Source organism: Bos mutus, chromosome 9 (assembly GCF_027580195.1).
Source record: "Bos mutus isolate GX-2022 chromosome 9, NWIPB_WYAK_1.1, whole genome shotgun sequence".
NCBI lineage: Eukaryota > Metazoa > Chordata > Mammalia > Artiodactyla > Bovidae > Bos > Bos mutus.
Window position 1 is genome coordinate 80185630 of NC_091625.1, and position 20633 is coordinate 80206262.

Consider the following 20633-nt stretch of genomic DNA (forward strand, 5'->3'; position numbering starts at 1 on the left):
ATTTTGTGTAATTAGACTATTATTAGGGAACTGGAAATCACTCCTATTTCACATGTACTGTTTACATGAGATTTTAAACATATATGAGGATATAACTCTCTAACCCATCCTTGGACAGCCTTCAACTAACTGCTATCCATAAAACCACTTTCCTTCTTGGAGTTTCTGAGGCACATTGAAAGGTAGATGGGAGAAAACAGGAGTGACGGATCCTTTGGGAATTTACTGATCCTATTCATGAATCATTTGGACTCTTTTCGTTAATCTCTTGTCTTCGATTGCTTTATCTTGGAGACTGAAAAAATTCTGCAGTGCAAATGGTTTGCACCATAGATCTATTCCTGGGCATACATGGCATGTCTTTCTGGACTTCAAAGTCTCTTTGCTGCTCTCCTGAACTTACACTTAGGAAAATAAATTCACTTGAAAATCCATAAGGCTTTCAAAGTTTAATAATGACATTTGTCTTTTTTTGGTGATACTTTTAAAGGATACTTTTACTTAGCCATCTACTTCTACCAACAATGGTAGAAATTCTTGAGCTTGTGTTGTATTAATTAAATGTATGAAAATTCTTATAAGATAGAGAAATATCTTCTTTGTATCTCAGAATATTATTATAAACCATCAAATGTATCATTGTATATATCTGTAATTTTAGTATAATTTTCTCAATAGAAATCTACTTGGAGCTTTGAAGATCAGTAGTAATATAGTTAATTATAGCTACATTACTTCTCAATGATTGTATAGATGGATTTCATTTTTCAAATTCTCTAATTATGTGTTAAAAGTATAGCTCCAATTTCCCCAATCAATTGATGTGTTAAAAATGCAATATTAGAGCAATCCTCACATGGAAAGAAAATAGCTGGTTATCATTTCGTTCTCTGAGGTTTCTTTTTATGGTAACCAAACCCACGCAAATTCACTTTTGGCACCCACCGCCAACAAAGGAACAGTATTCCAAACACAGCTTCACATTCACATTGAAATTTTTCCCTCATGCCTTTGAGTGCTCTGAAAGGAGTAGGATAATTTGCAGGAGGATATGACTTTGGGGTTTCCTGTGGATGGTGCTCTAGCCCATAGGAGTCCTTCGGTTAGTAAAGAAAGACAGGCATTGTCTTGCAGGCTCCGTGCATTTTTCTGAGTGGAGTAATATTGAAAAAGACACTACCTTCTGCATGCTGTCTCAGTGGTAACAGAACTAAAGTAATTGAGCAAAAGAAAGGAAAATGATATTACTTGGAAGAGTTGCCATTTTTCTAAAAGTGTGCCCACTCCTTTGGCCATGCTTCAGTCCCACTCAAATAAATTTGGCACCCAGTTAAATAATTTCCTCAGACAGGCCCTGCGAGGAAAGGCACAGAAACAGCCTCCCGTGTAGACCTCCACAGAGGTCTCTTCAGGATAACAGCTGGGTGGGATTGGCAGCCGGGCAGCCCAGCTCTGTAGACGAATAAAGGCCTACAGTACCCAGGGTTGTCAATCTGGGATCTTTTGCTTAGAAAAACAGTATCTTAGAAAAAAACTTTACCTCAGGAAATTAATCATTACTTGAGTGGTGGCAAAAGTCAAGTGAGCATTAAATAATAACATCCTAAATAATAATGGTATAAAATGACAGGTTATAAACACTACTTCTCTACTTCCAATATTTTAATAATAGAACATTTTTTAAAAACTAAAATGGTGACTTGGTCTTTTTTGAGGCATTGGTGGAATTACACTTGTAAATAAAACAGATGTCTTCTGATAATAATTACTGGACAAAAATTTAGAGGCCATTTCCATGTATTTGCTTTCAAAATGTCATAGATCAACTGCAAAATAGTTTAAGAAATACACGAGCATCTCAGAGCACTGCTGCTTTAACACAGACGGACCCACAAGTCATACCACCTATGAGTACGGATGAAGGAAAAAAGGATCTACCGAAAAACCAAGAGCAGTGCCAGAGTCCAGCTGAATACAGACTTATTTCCACAGGATGATTAAAAAAGGGCACCTTTCTGAGAGCCAAATTCATTATAAATGCTTCTTTTATTAGTCAAAATTCCCATCACAACCTTAGTTCTCCTTAAAAGGAGCAAGTAGCCAATATGAGGAAGGTACTGTATACTATATAAAACCTTGTCAAGCAATTAAGAGAACTTCTGGAGAAAAAGTAAAGAGATTGAGATGATCACCATCTAGTTTGACATACATTAAAATTTAACTGGACATTTCAAACCTAATGGAAAACTGAACAGTATTTTTTGCATGTTGGTTACAATGACTGCAGACAGTTGTACAGTTTGCATATCTGTCCAAAGTTTTTATGACTTAGGACTACAGCTTACTAATTTTAATATTTTGTCATAAGCTTTTTGCAAATTTTTTACAATTGTGATTTTGCTCTCCTGGTGGAATGTTTTCATATTCTATAACAAAAGTTATTAGGTTTTACTATGCAGAATTTTGTATGAAAATAAATTCTGCCAGAAAGAAATTCTCTTAAATGAAGCTGCTTCAATTAAGCAAATTATAATTAAAACTGGGCTATTATGAAAAACAAAACAAAACCTTCACTCACTAAATAGCATATACATTGTTTCTTCCCAGACTGGATGATAGTCAATTCACATATGGGTGGATGCACAGTAAGTTAAAAGTTCTCTTCAAGTTAAATGTAAAACTCATAGAATAAAATAATAAATGTCAGCTATTAACCTGTTATCCTCATATCAAAAAAGTGCATCACAGCCGTCTTTGCTTTCAACGATGCCAACTCCCTCCACAGGAACACATGCACAACTTCTGGGAATCTAAAAAATAAACAATAAGATCTTTTAAAAATGATGAACCTTGTAGTCAATTTAACCGACACACTACTCATAGAAATGCTCTCCTTGAGAAAATAAAATTTGGAACTGGATCCTTCAAGACTTTTTTTCTTTCAAGAAAAAATTTCCTGTCTTTTCACATCTTTTGAATAAGTTCTTGCATTAAAAGAGAATATTCTGTTACAGTAAACATGGAAGCAACGTGGAAAATAATGCTAGAGTTAAATCAATGTATTGGAACTAGAAATTATGCCACTGCAATCCATGATACAAATCTGACTTAAAGCTGATTCCCACTAAACTTCTTTGGTGCATCAGCAACTAAACTCCCCAGGATGAAGACTCAGATAACCTCATAGAAAATTCTTTTCTATAGTTTATTTCAGCAATGTTATGTTCCATGCTAAAATTAATTTCTGAAATAGGAAGCCAAAACCAACCAAAGTTAAATCCTGAGACATAACAAACTCTGGAAAGTAACGAAGAAAGGAACTTTCTCATACTTAGAATTAATTTATTCAAGCCTGATCCAAAAAAAATGCATAGAAGATCAGTCAAAGTACATAATCCAAATAGATTAATCAGTCACCATCTTTAGATGGTTTATCTCCCAGTATAAAAGACCCATATAAAATAGTACTACATATCTATAGATATCCACTGTATATTTGTTCATTTTTAAAAACATTGCTCTTTCTTCCAGACAAGTTATGTCTCATAGAAAGGACTAAAGCATCAAGACATGAGAGTTAAAATGTGCCTTAATCCAGTACCATTTCATGTGACTGTTCAAAATGCTTAAAGGAAGCAGTTAGCTTTAATTTTCTCCTCCTCTTTGCATATCACTTCAGGACACCCTGTGCACTTTGCAACATGAATCATTATAAGCACGTAGGCCCACTCGGTTCCTCAAAAGACACAAAAGGTGCAAAAATAGCTTCTGCAATTGAAGCAAGAACCACGTCAGCAGCCAGATGAATGTGGGTGGTCAGATAAGATTCTGTTGCTGCAAAGGGCAAATTATTAAGCGAATGCTAGATTTATTTTCTTTCTAAACTTTGTTCTTGCCTCAAATCAACCATTTTCTGGCACTTAAATGACTCTTGACAAGCTCCACCATTTTCAAAATTGAAAGCTTCATCAAAGCCAAAGAGCATGACTGATTAAACACTGAGGGAATAGTGATGGGGTCCTTCAAGATATATATGTATGTATGTATGTCTATGTATGCTGCTACTGCTAAGTCGCTTCAGTCGTGTCTGACTCTGTGCGACCCCATAGACGGCAGCCCACCAGGCTCCCCCATCCCTGGGATTCTCCAGGCAAGGACACTGGAGTCGGTTGCCATTTCCTTCTCCAAATGTATATGTATATATACATATAAAATAAGGCTACCCTACTGGCTTAGAAGGTAAAGAATCTGCTGGCAATATGGGAGATCCAGTTAATCCCTGGGTTGGGAAGATCCCTTGAAGAAGGGGATGGCTACCCAGTCCAGTATTCTTGCTTGGAGAATTCCACAGACAGAGGAGCCTGGTGGGCTAGAGTCCATGGGATCACAAGGAGTCAGACACTGTTGAGGGACTAATACTTTCACTTTCTTCATATTAAATTACAGTATATATATAAGGTATAATTTTATATGTATATATATCCTTATATATATATATATATATATATATATGCTTTTGAACTGTGGTGTTGAAGAAGGCTCTTGAGAGTCCCTTGGACAGCAAGGAGATCAAACCAGTCAATCCTAAAGGAAATCAACCCTGAATATTCATTGGAAGGACTGATGCTGAAGCTGAAGCTCCAGTACTTTGACCACCTGATGCGAAGAGCTGACTCATTGGAAAAGACCCTGAAGCTGGAAAAGATTGAAGACAGGAGGAGAAGGGGACAACAGAGAATGAGATGGTTGGCTGGCATCATCGACTCAATGGACAAGAGTTTGAGCAAACTCCGGGAGATAGTGAAGGACAGGGTAGCCTGGTGTGCTGCAGTTCACCAAGTCACAAAAATTTGGACATGACTTAGCAACTGAGCAACAACAACAACAATATTATAGCTTCTATAATTATACATATATATTTATATATTTAAACCATATCCATAGTAACAAACCAAAGAGCACCTCTTTTGAAAAGAAAATCAAGTTCAAGTGCTAAAAAAAAACAAAATTGTACACGGGCAATACGACCTAAACTAAAGCATGGCATCTCTCAGATAAAAAATAATAAATCACTGAGCTATTCACACTCTGAGATGAACTCATCCAAGATAGAAACAGGCCAAGATTCTACAGATACAGCTATTTACAGGGAACAACAACTTGAGGCATCCAGGGACTTCCTGTGATTGGCGACCCCATGGCCACTGAACTAAAAGTTAAAAGACAAAAGGAGAACTTCAGCCTCAGAACGCTGGCACTGACACCCACTCCTTCCAGCTATCTGGCAGCTGCACACAAGCACCCAACCATCCCCTAACCCAGAAAGCGTCATTCCCACCAAGAGCTTCCACAGGCGAAAGGGAGCATGTGAGTCCTCCAGACCAGATGTGTCAGGGGCAGTGTTCCCAGTTCTGACCCTGCTTTTCCAGTCTGGCTCTCCAGGACTATGGCCACGGGAAACAGGAAACAGTCGTCTCATGATATGCACATGTAACTGGAATGTTAGATGATAGAAGATTGCTTTTTTCACTCATTAAGAAGGTTTGAAAATTGTTTCTATCATATGAAACTGCTACGTGTGCCCTCGTCAATGATTGGTTTGCCCTTAAAGAACAAAAAACAGTGGTCATAATATTGTACTGCTATTTTACCTCACAGAAACTTCCAAGTAATTAGTGTGATTTTAAAACAAAGATCTAAATGATAATAACATGAAAGATAGGACACCAAGTTTGGAGATTTTGCGCAAATCGCTTTGTTGCAATTGGAATCAGTAATGGCCTCTACAAGGGAGGCAATTGTTGTTACTCTTAAAATAGAGACATAGAGATAACCATCTCAGAAATTTGTTTTTGCTTTAATTTTAATTGAGTTTTTGTGCCTCAGTATCTTCTTTGAAATAAAAGAAAAATATTTCCTCAAACAGTTCCTGAAAATGTAGTATTACAACTTATGCTTGTATTTCCTAGAAATCAGCAGTTCACACAGTATATTTTGTAAACAATGGAATAAAGTAAAGAGAGATTTTTCATTTTTTAAGCTTTACTTCTAGGTTATTGGATTCATAAGAAACCACTCTGCAATGAAACATTAATATTCAATAAAACTAACAAGTTTTCAGAAAATTGTGTTCACAGATCTTGTTAAATATCCCCAAGTTATTTAAAATTCCTTCCTAAATATAAGGCAAAATTATCTTTCACGTTACTAACAAAGTAAAGACTGATTTTTCGTCGTTTATAGGCCTACAGAAGAGTTCCTTAAAAATATTTTCCAAACCTCCGTCGCCTACTTGTAACAAACACTTGGAAAATTTGAACATTATTGTTTCTAATCCAGTGGTTTCTCAGACTATTTTTAGAAAAAAATCATCCTTGACATTAGATATTTATTCTTGGAAGCTTACAGGTTATTATTACTAAGCTAAGTGAGGGTCATGTTGAGCTATGATTAGATAGGTAGGCAGGTATTAGATAGATAGACAGACATGGAGACGTATGTAAAATGTCCATTCCTGGTAAGATTCTTTAGTATTTCATTTCTCTATTCTTCCAAATTATTTTAAGACAAGTTATGGATTAATAGTTTACTATGGTTAGCACTTCATTGGCAAACTTCTCATGCATATACAAATGTTATCAACCTTTTTTCTGAGGTTAAACACATACACACTAGATCATAATTTTAGTAGAAGAGCCAATAAAATATACCAGTTACACTTTAGATGAGCGCTGTCACAATTAAAAACAATTATTATGTGCTTCAACTCTATGGAAGAAGTGGCAAATAGGACCTGGAAACAAGATATGATCCTTATATTGCTTGGTTAAAAGAAATGTTTAAAAGAAGGAATACCACTCTTCATATATTCAGTCATAGAAAAGAGATACATACCTCTTTTATTTTATAGAAGGGAGTAGAAGAGATTCAAAAGTAGTAGGTAAAGACGGGAGGAGGGTACTGAAAGATAAATGTATGCTTAAATACTTTATCAGAGTGTACCAAAAGTGTACCAGAAGCAGCAGCTTCTCCTTGCTACAAAAAAGAACTTTGAATGGGGCCACTGTTCCACTCGGAGTGTCTAGAGGGGCAAAGTAAGAGGCACCTGGGGGGGTGGTAGAGAAGATAGTTAAAGGCTGGGAAGACTCACTCACACACACACACACACTCACACACACACACACACACACTCACACACAGAGATAAGTCTGATTACAAGCTCATATTTTTAGAAACAGTTATGATATGAAGCTAAAGGTTGGAACTGGGTTCAGAATGTAAAGACAAAAAAGGGATAAAGAGTAGGAACAGGAAAGAGTGCTAATTTGGGAGCAGGGGACAATTCATTGCTGGGACGACTACACAGAAGGCTTTGAAAAGTGTGTCTGAAAAAGGGGAGTTTTCACAAAAGGAGGATGGGACAAACAGTCAAAATTCGATTACTCTGCCATTGTGTTTAGGGGGCTGGTTCTGGAAACTGCTGGCAAAAATGATCTGAGAGTGCCACTTCTCGCAGGTTGTCAGTGCTGGAGCGTAGGAAAGATACAAAATAAAAGCATTGTGTGAATCAGAACTACTAAAAACACAAAAGAGTAAGTACCTGTGAATTCATGATTATAACTTAAGCCTCCTTAATTAGGGTTTCTGGACTATTTCTGTGACACTTTTAGACATTTATAGAATGTCTATACTCATCAGAAAATGAACTAAGTTTACAAAATACATAAATGAAAAAGCAAACTCTATAGAGCCTAGAAGGGAAACATTTGTGAAGAAATAAGTGCTGCAAAATGTTTTAGGCGCTTTGACAAAAATATAAGCACAGTACTGGGCACAGCACAAAAGAGGAAATGGCCAATCCTATCAAGACAAGCACAAAAGGCTTGAGAGACACAATGATACTAAGTCTTTAAAGAAAACTATACGTGCTAATGGGCTTTGCTGGTGGCTCAGACAGTAAACGGAGAAGGCAATGGCACCCCATTCCAGTACTCTTGCCTGGAAAATTCCATGGACGGAGGAGCCTGAAGGCTGCAGTCCATGGGGTCGCTGAGGGTCGGACACGACTGAGTGACTTCACTTTCACTTTTCACTTTCATGCATTGGAGAAGGAAAGGGCAACCCACTCCAGTGTTCTTGCCTGGAGAATCCCAGGGACGGGGGAGCCTGGTGAGCTGCCGTCTATGGGGTCGCACAGAGTTGGACACGACTGAAGTGACTTAGCAGCAGCAGCAGACAGTAAAGAATCTGCCTGTAATGCAGGAGACCCAGGTTCAATCCCTGGGCCAGGAAGATCCCCCAGAGAATAGAATGGCAACCCACTCCAGCATTCTTGCCTGGGAAATCCCATGGACAGAGAAGCCTGGCGGGCTACAATTCATGGGGTGGCAAAGAATCCGACATGACTGAGCAACTAAACACACACACACACACACACACACACACACAGTAATATGGGACTTCCCAGAGGCCTCAGGGGAAGAATCTGCCTGTCAATGCAGGAGACTCAACAGATGTGGATTCAGTCCCCTGGTCAGGAAGATCCCTTGGAGAAGGAAATGACAACCCAGTCCAGTATTTTTGCCTGGAGAATCCCATGGACAGAGGTGCGGGGTAGGCTACAGTCCCTGGGGTCACAAAGAGTTGGACACAACTGAGCATGTATGAATGCTAACATACAAAAACTTGCAGTTTCCAGTGTTAGATTTAGAGATAAATAATCAGATTAAATAAAAACATAAGGCTCTATCATTCCTGTTTCTCTCTAGTTTCATCTATTTGATTTTACTGTGGTCAAAGTCTGGTTCATGGGGAAGCTTAGGGAATAAGGTATATGTTCTAGTTAATACAATCTTATGGTTAGGTAAAGACCACAGAGAAATAATTTTTGTTTTAACATCTGCTAGTGGTTATTTTCCAAAGTACATTAGCCTTCTCCTTGAGTTAATTACAGTCTCCTGAACATAATTTAATCTTTCTTTGATGATTCAGGATAGTATAGTGTTCTCTGGTCCTTACTCTGCATCTGGGCTATGATTGTCTGGTGTTGGCAATGCAAACTTCTGCCCCACATGTATTCTTAAATACATGTCAAGCTTTCCAAGATCAGGGTTGTAACTGAGATTTTTCTTTTTTCTTGACCACATATTTGACACCAGACTAACTTATTTTAGGAGCAAATACATAACCATTCACTTCTATCACCGTTATTTGTTGAGCTTATTCTAAATCATATAGGGAGTATTTAGTAATGTGAAAGATTTTAGACATCATCGACTCTCTCAGCCAAATAACAGAGGGAAAAAAGGCTGAGAACCAGAGAAGTTAAAATACTTGCTTAAGGACTCGTAGGTCATTATGATGACCTGGACTATGTATAGTTTAGGTCTTCAACCATTCAAGTCGACTATTTTCCACTATCCATATTACTATCTTATTACAAGTTTATTAACCTGACCCCACTGCAGAAATTGATTAAATGAAAAAAGGAATAAAAATGAGGAATAAATAATATTGAACTTAAAATGAGCAATGACATTTACTACCCATACCTTAAAGTTAATAAGTCAAATGAACAGAAAATTACAGTAGCTAAAAACCAATGTTTCATTAAACTGTTTATCAATTTTTATCCAATAGCAAGAACAGCTCATTAATTGACAGTTAACGGAGGTAAGTCCTTTGGTTCATAAAACCGAAATTCCACTACCAGAGCCTATAGAAATACAGGACCCCACCTTCACAGGTACCACTTCGCTTGCAGAATGCTCTTTGCTGCTTTGTTTTAGCAAAAGGGCATGGCCAATTAGATGTTCTGTATTAATTAAATATTTTTTGTTTTCTCATATGTGATATTTTTATATTTATATTCTCACTTTAAGTTTTCTTTCTCTTCTTTTCAATTCCCTCTATTCTATCCCTTAATAATATTATGGCAGGTAAATAACTACGGCTTAACAAGTTATTGTAAATATTTGTTCTTTAACTAAATACTTGAAGGATAAAGCCAAAGGAGGACTATTTGACTAGTGTACTCTAATGAGAAGTATGACATAACAAAATCATACCTCCAAGTTATTGTTTTCTCCAGTCTCATCTTTTACAGAACTTACGTTTACTATTTGGTTACAATTTTGGTATATCTAAATAAGGTCATAACTCTTTCTCTAAATCTCCTTTTACTCCTGGATGTGCAAAGATTAGCATAAAAAAAAAGCCAATTTTAATTTTGGATTCTGTAAACAAAGAGAACAGAGAAATAGAGTGGTAAAATATGCATTATATTCATAAGTATGCATAAACAAGCTGACCTTGCCTGAAGGAAAATCTCTCTCTTAGGGAAGAGCCTCCCACATCAATGGAAATAATACCCAAAGTAATGAAAGCACAGCTGAAAACTTGAACGGCATTCCAAAATTTCATGCTACAACTGATTCTCAGATGTAATGAATAAAACTGTTTTCAGTCTCCATATTCTAGGTCCGCACACAATAAAGATCCTTCAAGAAGAAATCAAGGCAAAGCCTATGGCATATCTTACAATCTAATCAGATGAGCCCTATTCAGTTAGTAACTGAGCTGCTGAAATAATCAATTCTGTCTCTCTTGAAAATTTTTACAGTCAATGGGGAAATGGGGACTCATGTGCCAGTGTAAAGGTACACAACCTCAAACCTTGATTCCACACTGTCCAAGGACTGATTAGGCAAACAGAAAAAACAACAACAGGGTACAAGCCTCAAGAGTTTGGAATTAGACATAAAGTTAGGAAATGACAAATAATCTGAATATCAGCTATTATCAGAGCTTAACAAAGTATATGATCAAGAAGGGTTTGAACAACCAAGTATGGCAACAGTGGTAAGTGGTTCAAATGGAAGTCATGCTTTATCCAAGTGAAGTGTGCATAGTTGCTCAGTTGTGTCTGACTCTTTGCAATCCTATGGACTGTAGCCTGCCGGGCTTCTCTGTCCATGGAATTTTTCAGGCAAGAATACTGGAGTGGGGTTGCCGTTTCTTTCTCCAGGCGATTTTCTGGACCCAAGGATCGAACTCGGGCCTCCAGCATTGTGGGCAGACTCTTTACCGTCTGAGCCACCAGGGAATCCCTTATCCAAGTGAGGTAACAAGAAAAGCTTTATAATCACTTCTGCTATGTAGTTATTCAGGTACTACCCTGGCACTTTGATAATCTCTGGGTGGCATTCATATTTTCAGCCTCATCCTGGAATATGTCATCACCTGCAAAGTTTAAGGCTAGAAAAACGTTCAAGTTTCAAGCAGGTGCCTATAATATCCTAATAGACAAACTCTGTCAGATAATTCCAGAATTTCATCTATTGGTTCATTCACTCAATCATATGATACATTTTCCAAAGCATATATATCCTAATGTGATGACATAAAATAGTATTGAAAATCAAATTTCATATGAGGTTTGAATCTCGATATTATTGTCTCATTTATCTATTAACTTATATCAATTTCAATGACATCGAGTATGAATTCAAAATAATGTACACATGTGGAATTCAAAGACAGATAAGAATCCTTCTTTCAAAGAGCTTGCTGTCTAGTGTGTAAGAAAACCATATAAACAAGTTGTAAAAGCTACACAGGCATAAAATGGCCTTATGGGAGTACAGAAACAAGACACGGATTGGGCATGCAGCGATTAGGAAACACTCTCTTAGGTCTTAAAAGAATGCTAGGATTTGGCAAGTACAGATGCAGAGAAAAGGCATTTAATATGTACACATCATTATGCATTAGAGAAGACCAAGGGATGTTGAAGAAAGAGCTGGTCTGACTAGAACACTTGGCACATCGAGACAATGGACGTGAGGCTGAGAAGGAAAGGTCGTGAGGGATGGTAAGGGAACTCTGGTAGAAGTGACTGACATCAGAAGTTCCAAGCAGACTACCCCAAACCCAGAGACACTACAGAAAGTTCACACATATTTCACCTCTTTCCATATCTTCCTGGACAAACTACAAATGTATAACCTGAAAAAGAATCAATTTTGAGAAGTTTGTACAATAAAGAAGACTTGAAGCTAAAGGGAAAAAGAAGTGATAAGAGAATTAGGGAATAAACTCTTGGAAAAGTGGGAAAGAAAAGGGAACTCAAAGGCATCGATTAAAAGATCAGTTTTGGAAGAAAGAATGAAAACTTTTGTTTTATTTATTTATTCTATATTTATTTGATTGCACCAAGCAGCATGCAGGATCTTCCCCAATCAGAGATGGAACCCATGTACCCTGCATTGGGAATATGGAGCCTTAACCACCTCCACGGAAGTCCAACTTTTCTGAATTAGACTGGAGGAAAAGAAGAAATAATGAAGCAAATCAACATTTTAGATAAAAAAGAAACCGAGAATTTTCCTTAAGGTGTTCTTAACTCACTCAGAAAAGTAGAATGCTGGTCATCTGACGGGCATGAAGGAGCTAGAAATCGTTGAGGGGCTTAAAGAGTTTAAACAGCTATTTTCCCTGAGTAATTAATCACTTGACAGTCTTAAGAACACTGTTTCTTATTAGGCTATTTAAAAAGAGTACTTTGCACCAAAATGTACACAAAACTTATCTAAGTTGATCAGTTCAGTTTAGTCGCTCAGTCGTGTCAGACTCTTTGCAACCCTACGGACTGCAGCACGCCAGGCCTCCCTGTCATCACCAACTTCTGGAGCTTGGCCAAATTCAGGTCCATCGAGTTGGTGATGCCATCCAACCATCTCATCCTCTGTTGTCCCCTTTTTCTCCTGCCTTCGATCTTTCCCAGCATCAGGGTCTTTTCCAATGAGTCAGTTCTTCACATCAGGTGGCCAAAGTATTGGATAAATATATCTAAATACTATATCAAATAAAATATGAAAATTTCTTTTATTTTTCAGGAAAACTCTAAAGATGATGAACTATTTAAGACATTATCTATGAATGCTATGCTAAGTCACTTCAGTCGTGTCCGACTCTGTGCGACCCCACGGACAGCAGCCCATTAGGCTCCCCCGTCCCTGGGATTCTCCAGGCAAGAACACTGGAGTGGGTTGCCATTTCCTTCTCCAGTGCATGAAAGTGAAAAGTGAAAGTGAAGTCACTCAGTTGTGTCTGACTCTTAGCGACCCCATGGATTGCAGCCTAACAAGATCCTTCGTCCATGGGATTTTCCAGGCAAGAGTACTGGAGTGGGGTGCCATTGCCTTCTCCATTATCTATGAATAGTAGATCTAAAACAATCTTTAAAAATTTATATATTTCTTATCTTTTCTTTAAAAGAATAGCTGTGGAGATCTTTTACTATAAACATGAAAACTTATCTATTTTGATTTTAGAAATGCTGAGTTTAAAAGACTGAACTATTAGTTAATATCTATGATATAGATTCCTTACCTTATTGAATTAACTATATATATTCAACCACAATGAAATATATTGAGAGTTAAAAAGTCATTTGAATGTCCCACAGGACATGGGACAGTAGCTGGCAGAGTAGAAAGTCAATAGATATTTTTCAGTTGAGTGAATGGAGGAATAAATAAATGTGAATAAGCGAATGAAATAATGAATGACTGTGAATATACCACATGTGTGTGCCCAGCACCTGAGAAAACACTGTTCTTGCTTACTGAATAAAAAAGAGCTTCATAGACTCTCAGACATAGAACACAGATGGGATCTTGGTTAGTCTACCACCATATCCAATAATTGAGGACACAGAAACCCTTCAGGACTAAGTGACAGACCTAAGTGGACTTCGGGAAAGTTGAGCATCCCAAAACCCCAAAAAGGGTTAGTTTTTGAATTTCTGGCACTTTTTCATCTACTAACCACAAAGAGAAATTTTTTGCAAATGTTGCAAGGTGCAGAGAAGTTAGATGTTATTTAAAAGTTTAGGTAGAAAAAAAGTTAACAGAAATGTGTATTTTTTTTAACCAAATAATTTTAAACATCTAATCACCTTATCGTTTGTTAAGAATCTCATCTCAATACAGTAACTAAAGTAAGTAAGAGTTAGGCTTAAATCTCTTTAACTGAAATGTAAACAATAAAATATTAATTTAACATGGTTTCTCCAATTTATCACTCTTTCTTTCCTGCCTCCGTACTGATTGGAGTGGTCATTTTAATTGCTAAAGACCTGTGAAGTCTGATGCTGATTCTATCATACGTACATGCTCAGTCATGTCAGACTGCGAGTCAATGGCCTGTAGCCCGCTAGGCTCCTCAGTCCATGTAATTTTTCAGGCAAGAATACTGGGTTGCCATTTCCTTCTCCAGGGGATCCTCCTGACCCAGGGAACAAATCCTGCATTGGCAGGAGGATTCTTCACCACTGTGACACCTGGGAAGCTCTAATTCTATGTATACGTATGCCAAACATGTAGATGTGAAAAGCACTGAAAACCAGGGGAAAAGAAAGGTCATGCCTGGATTAGAACCTGAAGCATGTTAGGATGAGAGAGAAAATGTGCAAATGAAAAGAATACTGCATTTTAATTCAGGAAATTCACACCCCTGCCTTAGTTCTAGGGCTCCCCAGGTGGTGCAGTGGTAAAGAATCTGTCTGCCAAGCTGGAGAGGCAAGAGATGGAGGTCAGGGATCTAAATCTTGTAACTGCATAATATCGGACAATTTATTTAACCTTTGTGATACTTCTTTCTTCTGTGAGAAAATGAAAACAATAATTCCTCCCAATCAAGGTTGTTGTATCCAGGTGTCTGTCACAGTAGGTACTCAATAAATTGATTTTTGAAAGATAATAAGATTAAGGGGGAATCCTGTGAGGAAGAGAATATAATAGATAATGATATCAAATCTCGTAATTCTATATATCACTATCTAAAGCAGAATATTGCAATAGTCATGCTGTGCTTCAGCCCATTAACGTTAAGGATATATTTATTGATGGCCTGAATATTCATTTCTTATGGTATTGTTAGTGATTGAGATGATTTTTGTCAGTGTTTTAATCAATTTATCAAAAAAAAGTGATGATGATCCTATGCCATGTTTTGGTTTAGGTAACAAATTTAGGTACAAGTCAGTGGTAAGAAAAATATGTATTGCATGCTACTATGGACAAAGCAAGGTGTCTATTTCAGTTCATTTAGCAATTAAAAGGGAGCTGTGCAGTTTACAATATTTAATTGTCTTTTTAAAGTGAGGACATATCAGAGATATGTATGTGGTATCAATATCAAGGAGAATTTTGTTTTTCCTAAAAACTGGCTGTATAGATTACATTGTAAGCTATTTAGTGTCCCTTTTTAAGTTGACTGCTAGAAAGCTAACATCTACATTTGGGGCCTTTCTCTAGGAAGTCTCTAGGCTTTGTTTACATGTATTTTGATCATTAACATCATTTCTAGCTTCAAGGACTAGTCCTACCTTTGTTTCCTATTGGCTCATGCTCACACTCACTAATTTATACACATATACACCTCAATAATGAGGACTATTACAGAAGACATAATAAATGTAGCTGGGAACTGTTTCCAAAATTAAATCTATTTGTATATTTCAATAGTGTTTGGGCAGCACAACTCTGAAAGCTAACTGGTTCCAGGAACATAAAAAGTAATGTGGAAACTCCCCAAATATTTTTCTTTCCTACAGCCTCCAACTGTATTGATTCCAAGAAAAGAAAGGATTTCATAAATACAACTGAAAAGGTACATATAACACAACTCAAGAAAAACATTAATTGTTTTTCCTTCTCTAAGAAATTGCATATGAATAATATGGAAATAATATGGTCAAATTATATTATCTTTGAGACATGGTCAAATTTCCAGCTACTGTCAAGGCTCAGCAGCAGACGTGGTAAATGCATCTGACATATTCTTGGACACAGATAACTTACACTGGCAGATCCTACACGCAGATCCTGTGCAGAGTATTCAAAGGGTTGGATGAATGTTTTTTATTTGCTGAACATCCATAGGGTATAAAATCAGATTTGAACACATGTACTTTAACAAGTTTAGAATCCATTTGATCAGAAAGCATTTCAAGTCTCAAATCAACTTCTACTTTAAAGGTAAAAGCATCATCTATCATAAATGTTACTAAAATTCTAAACAATGAGTTAGAATCCCAAAGCCATTTTCAGTGAGGATTTGATTAGCCCATCATACGTGATTTAATTTTCTCTTTGTTTTCAAATAAATCCAAATGCTGGAGAATGTGTATTTGTAGCCATAATTTTGGGTTTCAGTCAACATTGACTAGTATCCAATATGGGCATATTAGCTTGATTTCTATATTGTTCACACCTATATAAATAATTTGAGGAACACAATTTAAACAATGCAGCCAGCAATAAGTCACCCTGAAAAAAATTAGAATAAGTTTTTAAAATATGCTTTGGTTTCAGCTTTAAAGCAGTTTGCCAAAATCTGCAGACCCATGAATGGTCTTCATCACACACTATTCATTGACTTCACATATACTAAAGTTATTTGGAATCTCACTTTCATTTTCTCTGATATTTCACTGAAGGGAAAATAATTTGTTTAGAAATCTTATTAAGGATTCTTCCTTAGCACAGATTCTCATAAAACAAACAAAAGTAGAGAAAAATAAGCAAAAACAATTAAGCAAAAAGATATACAAAGATTACAAAATTAAATATTTTATCATATTGTCTCATTTATCAGGCTTTCTCTGATTTCATTAAGGGCCTTTAGACTAGGTGCCAGAACTAATTTTATTGCAGCATCTGCTCTTTGGTTTTAACATGGGTATACAAGTAGATTATAATATTTTTTTAAATTGATAACTAGCAATATAGAGAAGAAAATGTTTTAATAATGCCTTGAGTATGTGTTATTATTTTCTTTTTCACAGCTTACCATTTCATCTTCATAAAATCCTTATAATGTGAGAAAAGCATGTGGAAATAGAGGCTCAGAAAGGTTAAGTAGTTGTCAAAGCAATCTCTCCAAGATTACACAATCAAATCAGTGAGGAGTGACCTGGCTTCCTCTCTCCTAGAATAAGGCTATTTCCGTGGACCAGAGAGGATGCTATAAGCCAGCTTTAAGAAAGGTTTTTAGAAAGCATGTATGGGATTCATGGGCAGGAGACACAGGTTGAAGATCCCCTCTGTCATGGACTGACATTGGGTGTGGTTCCTTTACCTTCTCTGAGCTTGAATTTCCTCACATATAAAATGGAAATATAAGTCAACTGGTACTGCAAGAAAATAACAAGATAAAACGGGAATTATTAAAGTGCTGGCCCTATTTATATACCACTCAGTTGGTGAGCCCAAAATTGAGATGACGAGACATGTCAATTGACATGTCAATTTTAAGTCACCAAATAGTGTGTGTGTGTGTGTTAGTTGCTCAGTCGTGTCCAACTCTCTACGACTCCATGGGAAATGCCCGCCATGGGATTTCCCAGACAAGAACACTGGAGTGGGCAGCCATTCCCTCCTCCAGGGGATCTTCCCAACCCAGGGATTGATCCCAGGTCTCCCACATTGGAGGCAGATTCCTTACCGTTTGAGACACCAGATACTCAAAGACCAAACCAAATTTATTGGTAAAGAAACAAAAAGAGAAGGAATTAAAAGGCTTGAGCCTTAACTAATACTTCCTATTTCCCTGAAGGCCCTGAGCAAGTTCTGTCAGCCCACAGTAATGCATCAGAAGGCTTTCTACACAATAATGTGACTACTCTGCGGTTAAGAAAGACCAGCCAAAGCCTTCTGTACACATCCACCGGCAAGAAATTTACACTCATTGTATGCATTGGTGGGAAATCTCTTTAGCATCCACCCAATGTGAGTTTCCATGACAAGGACCTGCAAAGGCCAGGAAGGCTTCAGACACGTGAGTCCTACCGGGCGGCAGTGGGAAGATGTGTCCATGGAGGGAGGGTGACTGTTTGTCTAGTGCAGGCCCTGCAACATCTTCACCCCAGAAACGAAAAACGGCATAATTTCATCTGTGCCTGGCACAGTCTACAGGAAGCATCAACCTTTAGTTTAGTAAATGGGAAGGGACACATGAAAAAAGCAAATATCAGCATCACTGGTGTTCTTAACCGTAGGGACCACTGATACCCTTAAAAGCCCTTCAGGAGGTACATCTGCTTAGTGATGCCTCGTCCATAAAAATGACAGGGTCCTGCACTTGAAGACACATGGCCTATTCACCCTTGATGCTTTTCTATATTTGGACAATGACCCTTTTGACTATCATGGTCCTTTCTCTTCATATTTGTTACAATAAAATCCATTTTTCAGAACCTAGAAATGAGTGAACAGGAGGGCAGAACCAGTATAATAAATAAGCCTGTGCAAAACCTTATTTTATTACCTGTTCCCATGACCTGTTTCATAAAATAGATCTTCCTTTCTTTTCTCCTCATGGAGAAAGGGGCACAGAGAATGGAACTCTTTACTCACAAGAAAAAAAGTAAGAGAAAAGAAACAATATAGGCATAGTACTCAGAACCAAAAAACACAAGTACATCATATGGAAAATATTTATAAATATTGCCTCCTCACCAAGGGTTTGCTATAAATGGAGGGTTTCCGTATTCTTGTCAGCTTATTTTCTCTGACAAAAACATCTCAAAGAAAAGTTCAAATGACTGTATTGCAACGTGGTCTAATTTCCATGAGATATAAGGTTAGGGTGTAAAATAGCTATACTTAATAGTTTTGGATGGGAAATATGTATTTTTATTTTTATTGGGCATTAGTTAAACTTGACCTACACAAGTGAACCCAAATCAAAATAAAATATTTAGTTCTACATTGTTTCACAGCCCTTTCCTTCATGGGACAAAGAAAATAGGTGTAACTCATCAAAAGCGATAAATGTGAAATACTTTCTTCAAGGAGACAGCAATTAGGAAATTTAAGCGAAAATTGGCACACATCATTTAGACAGTGAAGGGAGGCAATGTCATCCAAAATTGCAAACAAAGAGCTATTCTTCTAGAATAACAGTTTTCCTGCTGTGTACATATGTGGTTGGTATGCAAATGTCATGTACACACATCTCTAAAATCCTTCCCTTTGTTTCTAATGTGGTGATACTATGTCAAGAAAAGTATTATAAGTAATTATGAATTGAGCTTCTAGGTAATAGCAGGTAGTGCCTGTCAAACATAAAAGAAGATTTTCATCCTGAAAAGCCACACGAAATTATCTCCTCCTTTGATTTGTGCGGTGAGGAGAGGAAGTCAGGAATCTCTTCTGTCATTGACACTACCATGAAGGGAGTGAGCCCAGTGACAAATCTGATACACACAGGAGGCTCATTCAAAAAAATCCCAACAGAAGAAACCATATCCTGGAGGCTTCGCACATCTCTGGATCAAGCCTAGCCTGAAAGCACAAGACCCCTGAACGACTGGGGACTGTGAGTCAATAATGTGTCCATTTTTGCTGTAAAGAATTTGAGTGAGGTTCTCTGTCCCTTGCTATCAAAGGAATCACCACACAAATAGTATGATTAAAACACATGGGCTCCTGTTTCTTACTTCCTAGATCTACCTGCCTGCCCATGAAGAAGGCATGATGCCAAGGAAGGTTGTAGTCTTTCACCTGGGTTGCAATTTTCTGCCCAACTCATTCTCTCAAAATAAGAAGTACTGAGCTGACTGAGCTGCTTGTATGTTTTGGAAATTAATACTTTGTCAGTTGTTTCGCTATTATTTTCTCTCATTCTGAGGGTTGTCTTTTCACCGTGTTTATAGTTTCCTTTGCTGTGTAAAAGCTTTTAAGTTTAATTAGGTCTCACTTGTTTATTTTTGTTTTTATTTCCATTACTCTTGGAGCTGGGTCATAGAGGATTGTGCTGTGATTTATATCATAGAGTGTTCTGCCTATGTTTTCCTCTAAGAATTTTACAGTTTCTGATCTTACATTTGGGTCTTTAATCCATTTCGAGTTATCAAAATGGGTCAGAATGGACATCATCAAAAAAAAAATCTACAAACAATAAATGCTGGAGAGGATGTGGAGAAAAGGGAACCATCTTAAACCGTTAGTGGGAATGTAAATTGATACAGCCACTATGGAAGACGGTATGGAGATTCCTTAAAAAACTAGGACTAAAACTACCATACGATCCAACAATCCCAATACTGGGCATATACCCTGAGAGAACCGTAACTTAAAAAGACACATGTACCCCAAAGTACACAGCACAACTATTTAGAATAACTAGGACACGGAAGCAACCTAGATATCCATAAGCAGACAAACAGATAAAGAAGTTGTGGTATACATATATACACACAATGCAGTATTACTCAGCCATAAACAGGAATGCATCTGAGTTAGTGCTAATGAAGTGGATGAACTTAGAGCCTATTATACACAGTGAAGTTAAGTCAGAAAGAGAAAAACAAATATCGTATATTAACACACACATATGGAATCTAGAAAGATGGTATTGATGAAGCTATGTGGAGGGCAGCAATGGAGATGCAGACAGAGAGAACAGACTTCTGGATATGGGGAGGGGGGAAGGAGAGGGTGGGACGAATGGAGAGAGTAGCATGGAAACATAAATATTGCCGTATGTAAAATAGATAGCCAGTGGGAATCTGCTGTCTGACTCAGGAATTCAAACCGGGCCTCTGTGACAACCCAGAGGGGTGA

The 20633-nt window shown here is 37.3% G+C and overlaps 1 protein-coding gene across 10 annotated transcripts in view; it reads right to left on the reverse strand.

The window, feature by feature from the left end:
* Nucleotides 1-20633, reverse strand: part of HIVEP2 (HIVEP zinc finger 2) — a 219165-nt gene that overhangs the window by 39692 nt on the left and 158840 nt on the right. For 8 of the 10 annotated variants that reach the window (XM_070376782.1, XM_070376779.1, XM_070376776.1 and 5 more), the window contains one exon: nt 2716-2810. The exons of the other annotated variants lie outside the window; for them this stretch is intronic. The gene's annotated coding sequence lies outside the window, so the exon portion shown is untranslated. The remainder of the gene's footprint in view (nt 1-2715; nt 2811-20633) is intronic. 10 annotated transcript variants of the gene reach the window in all.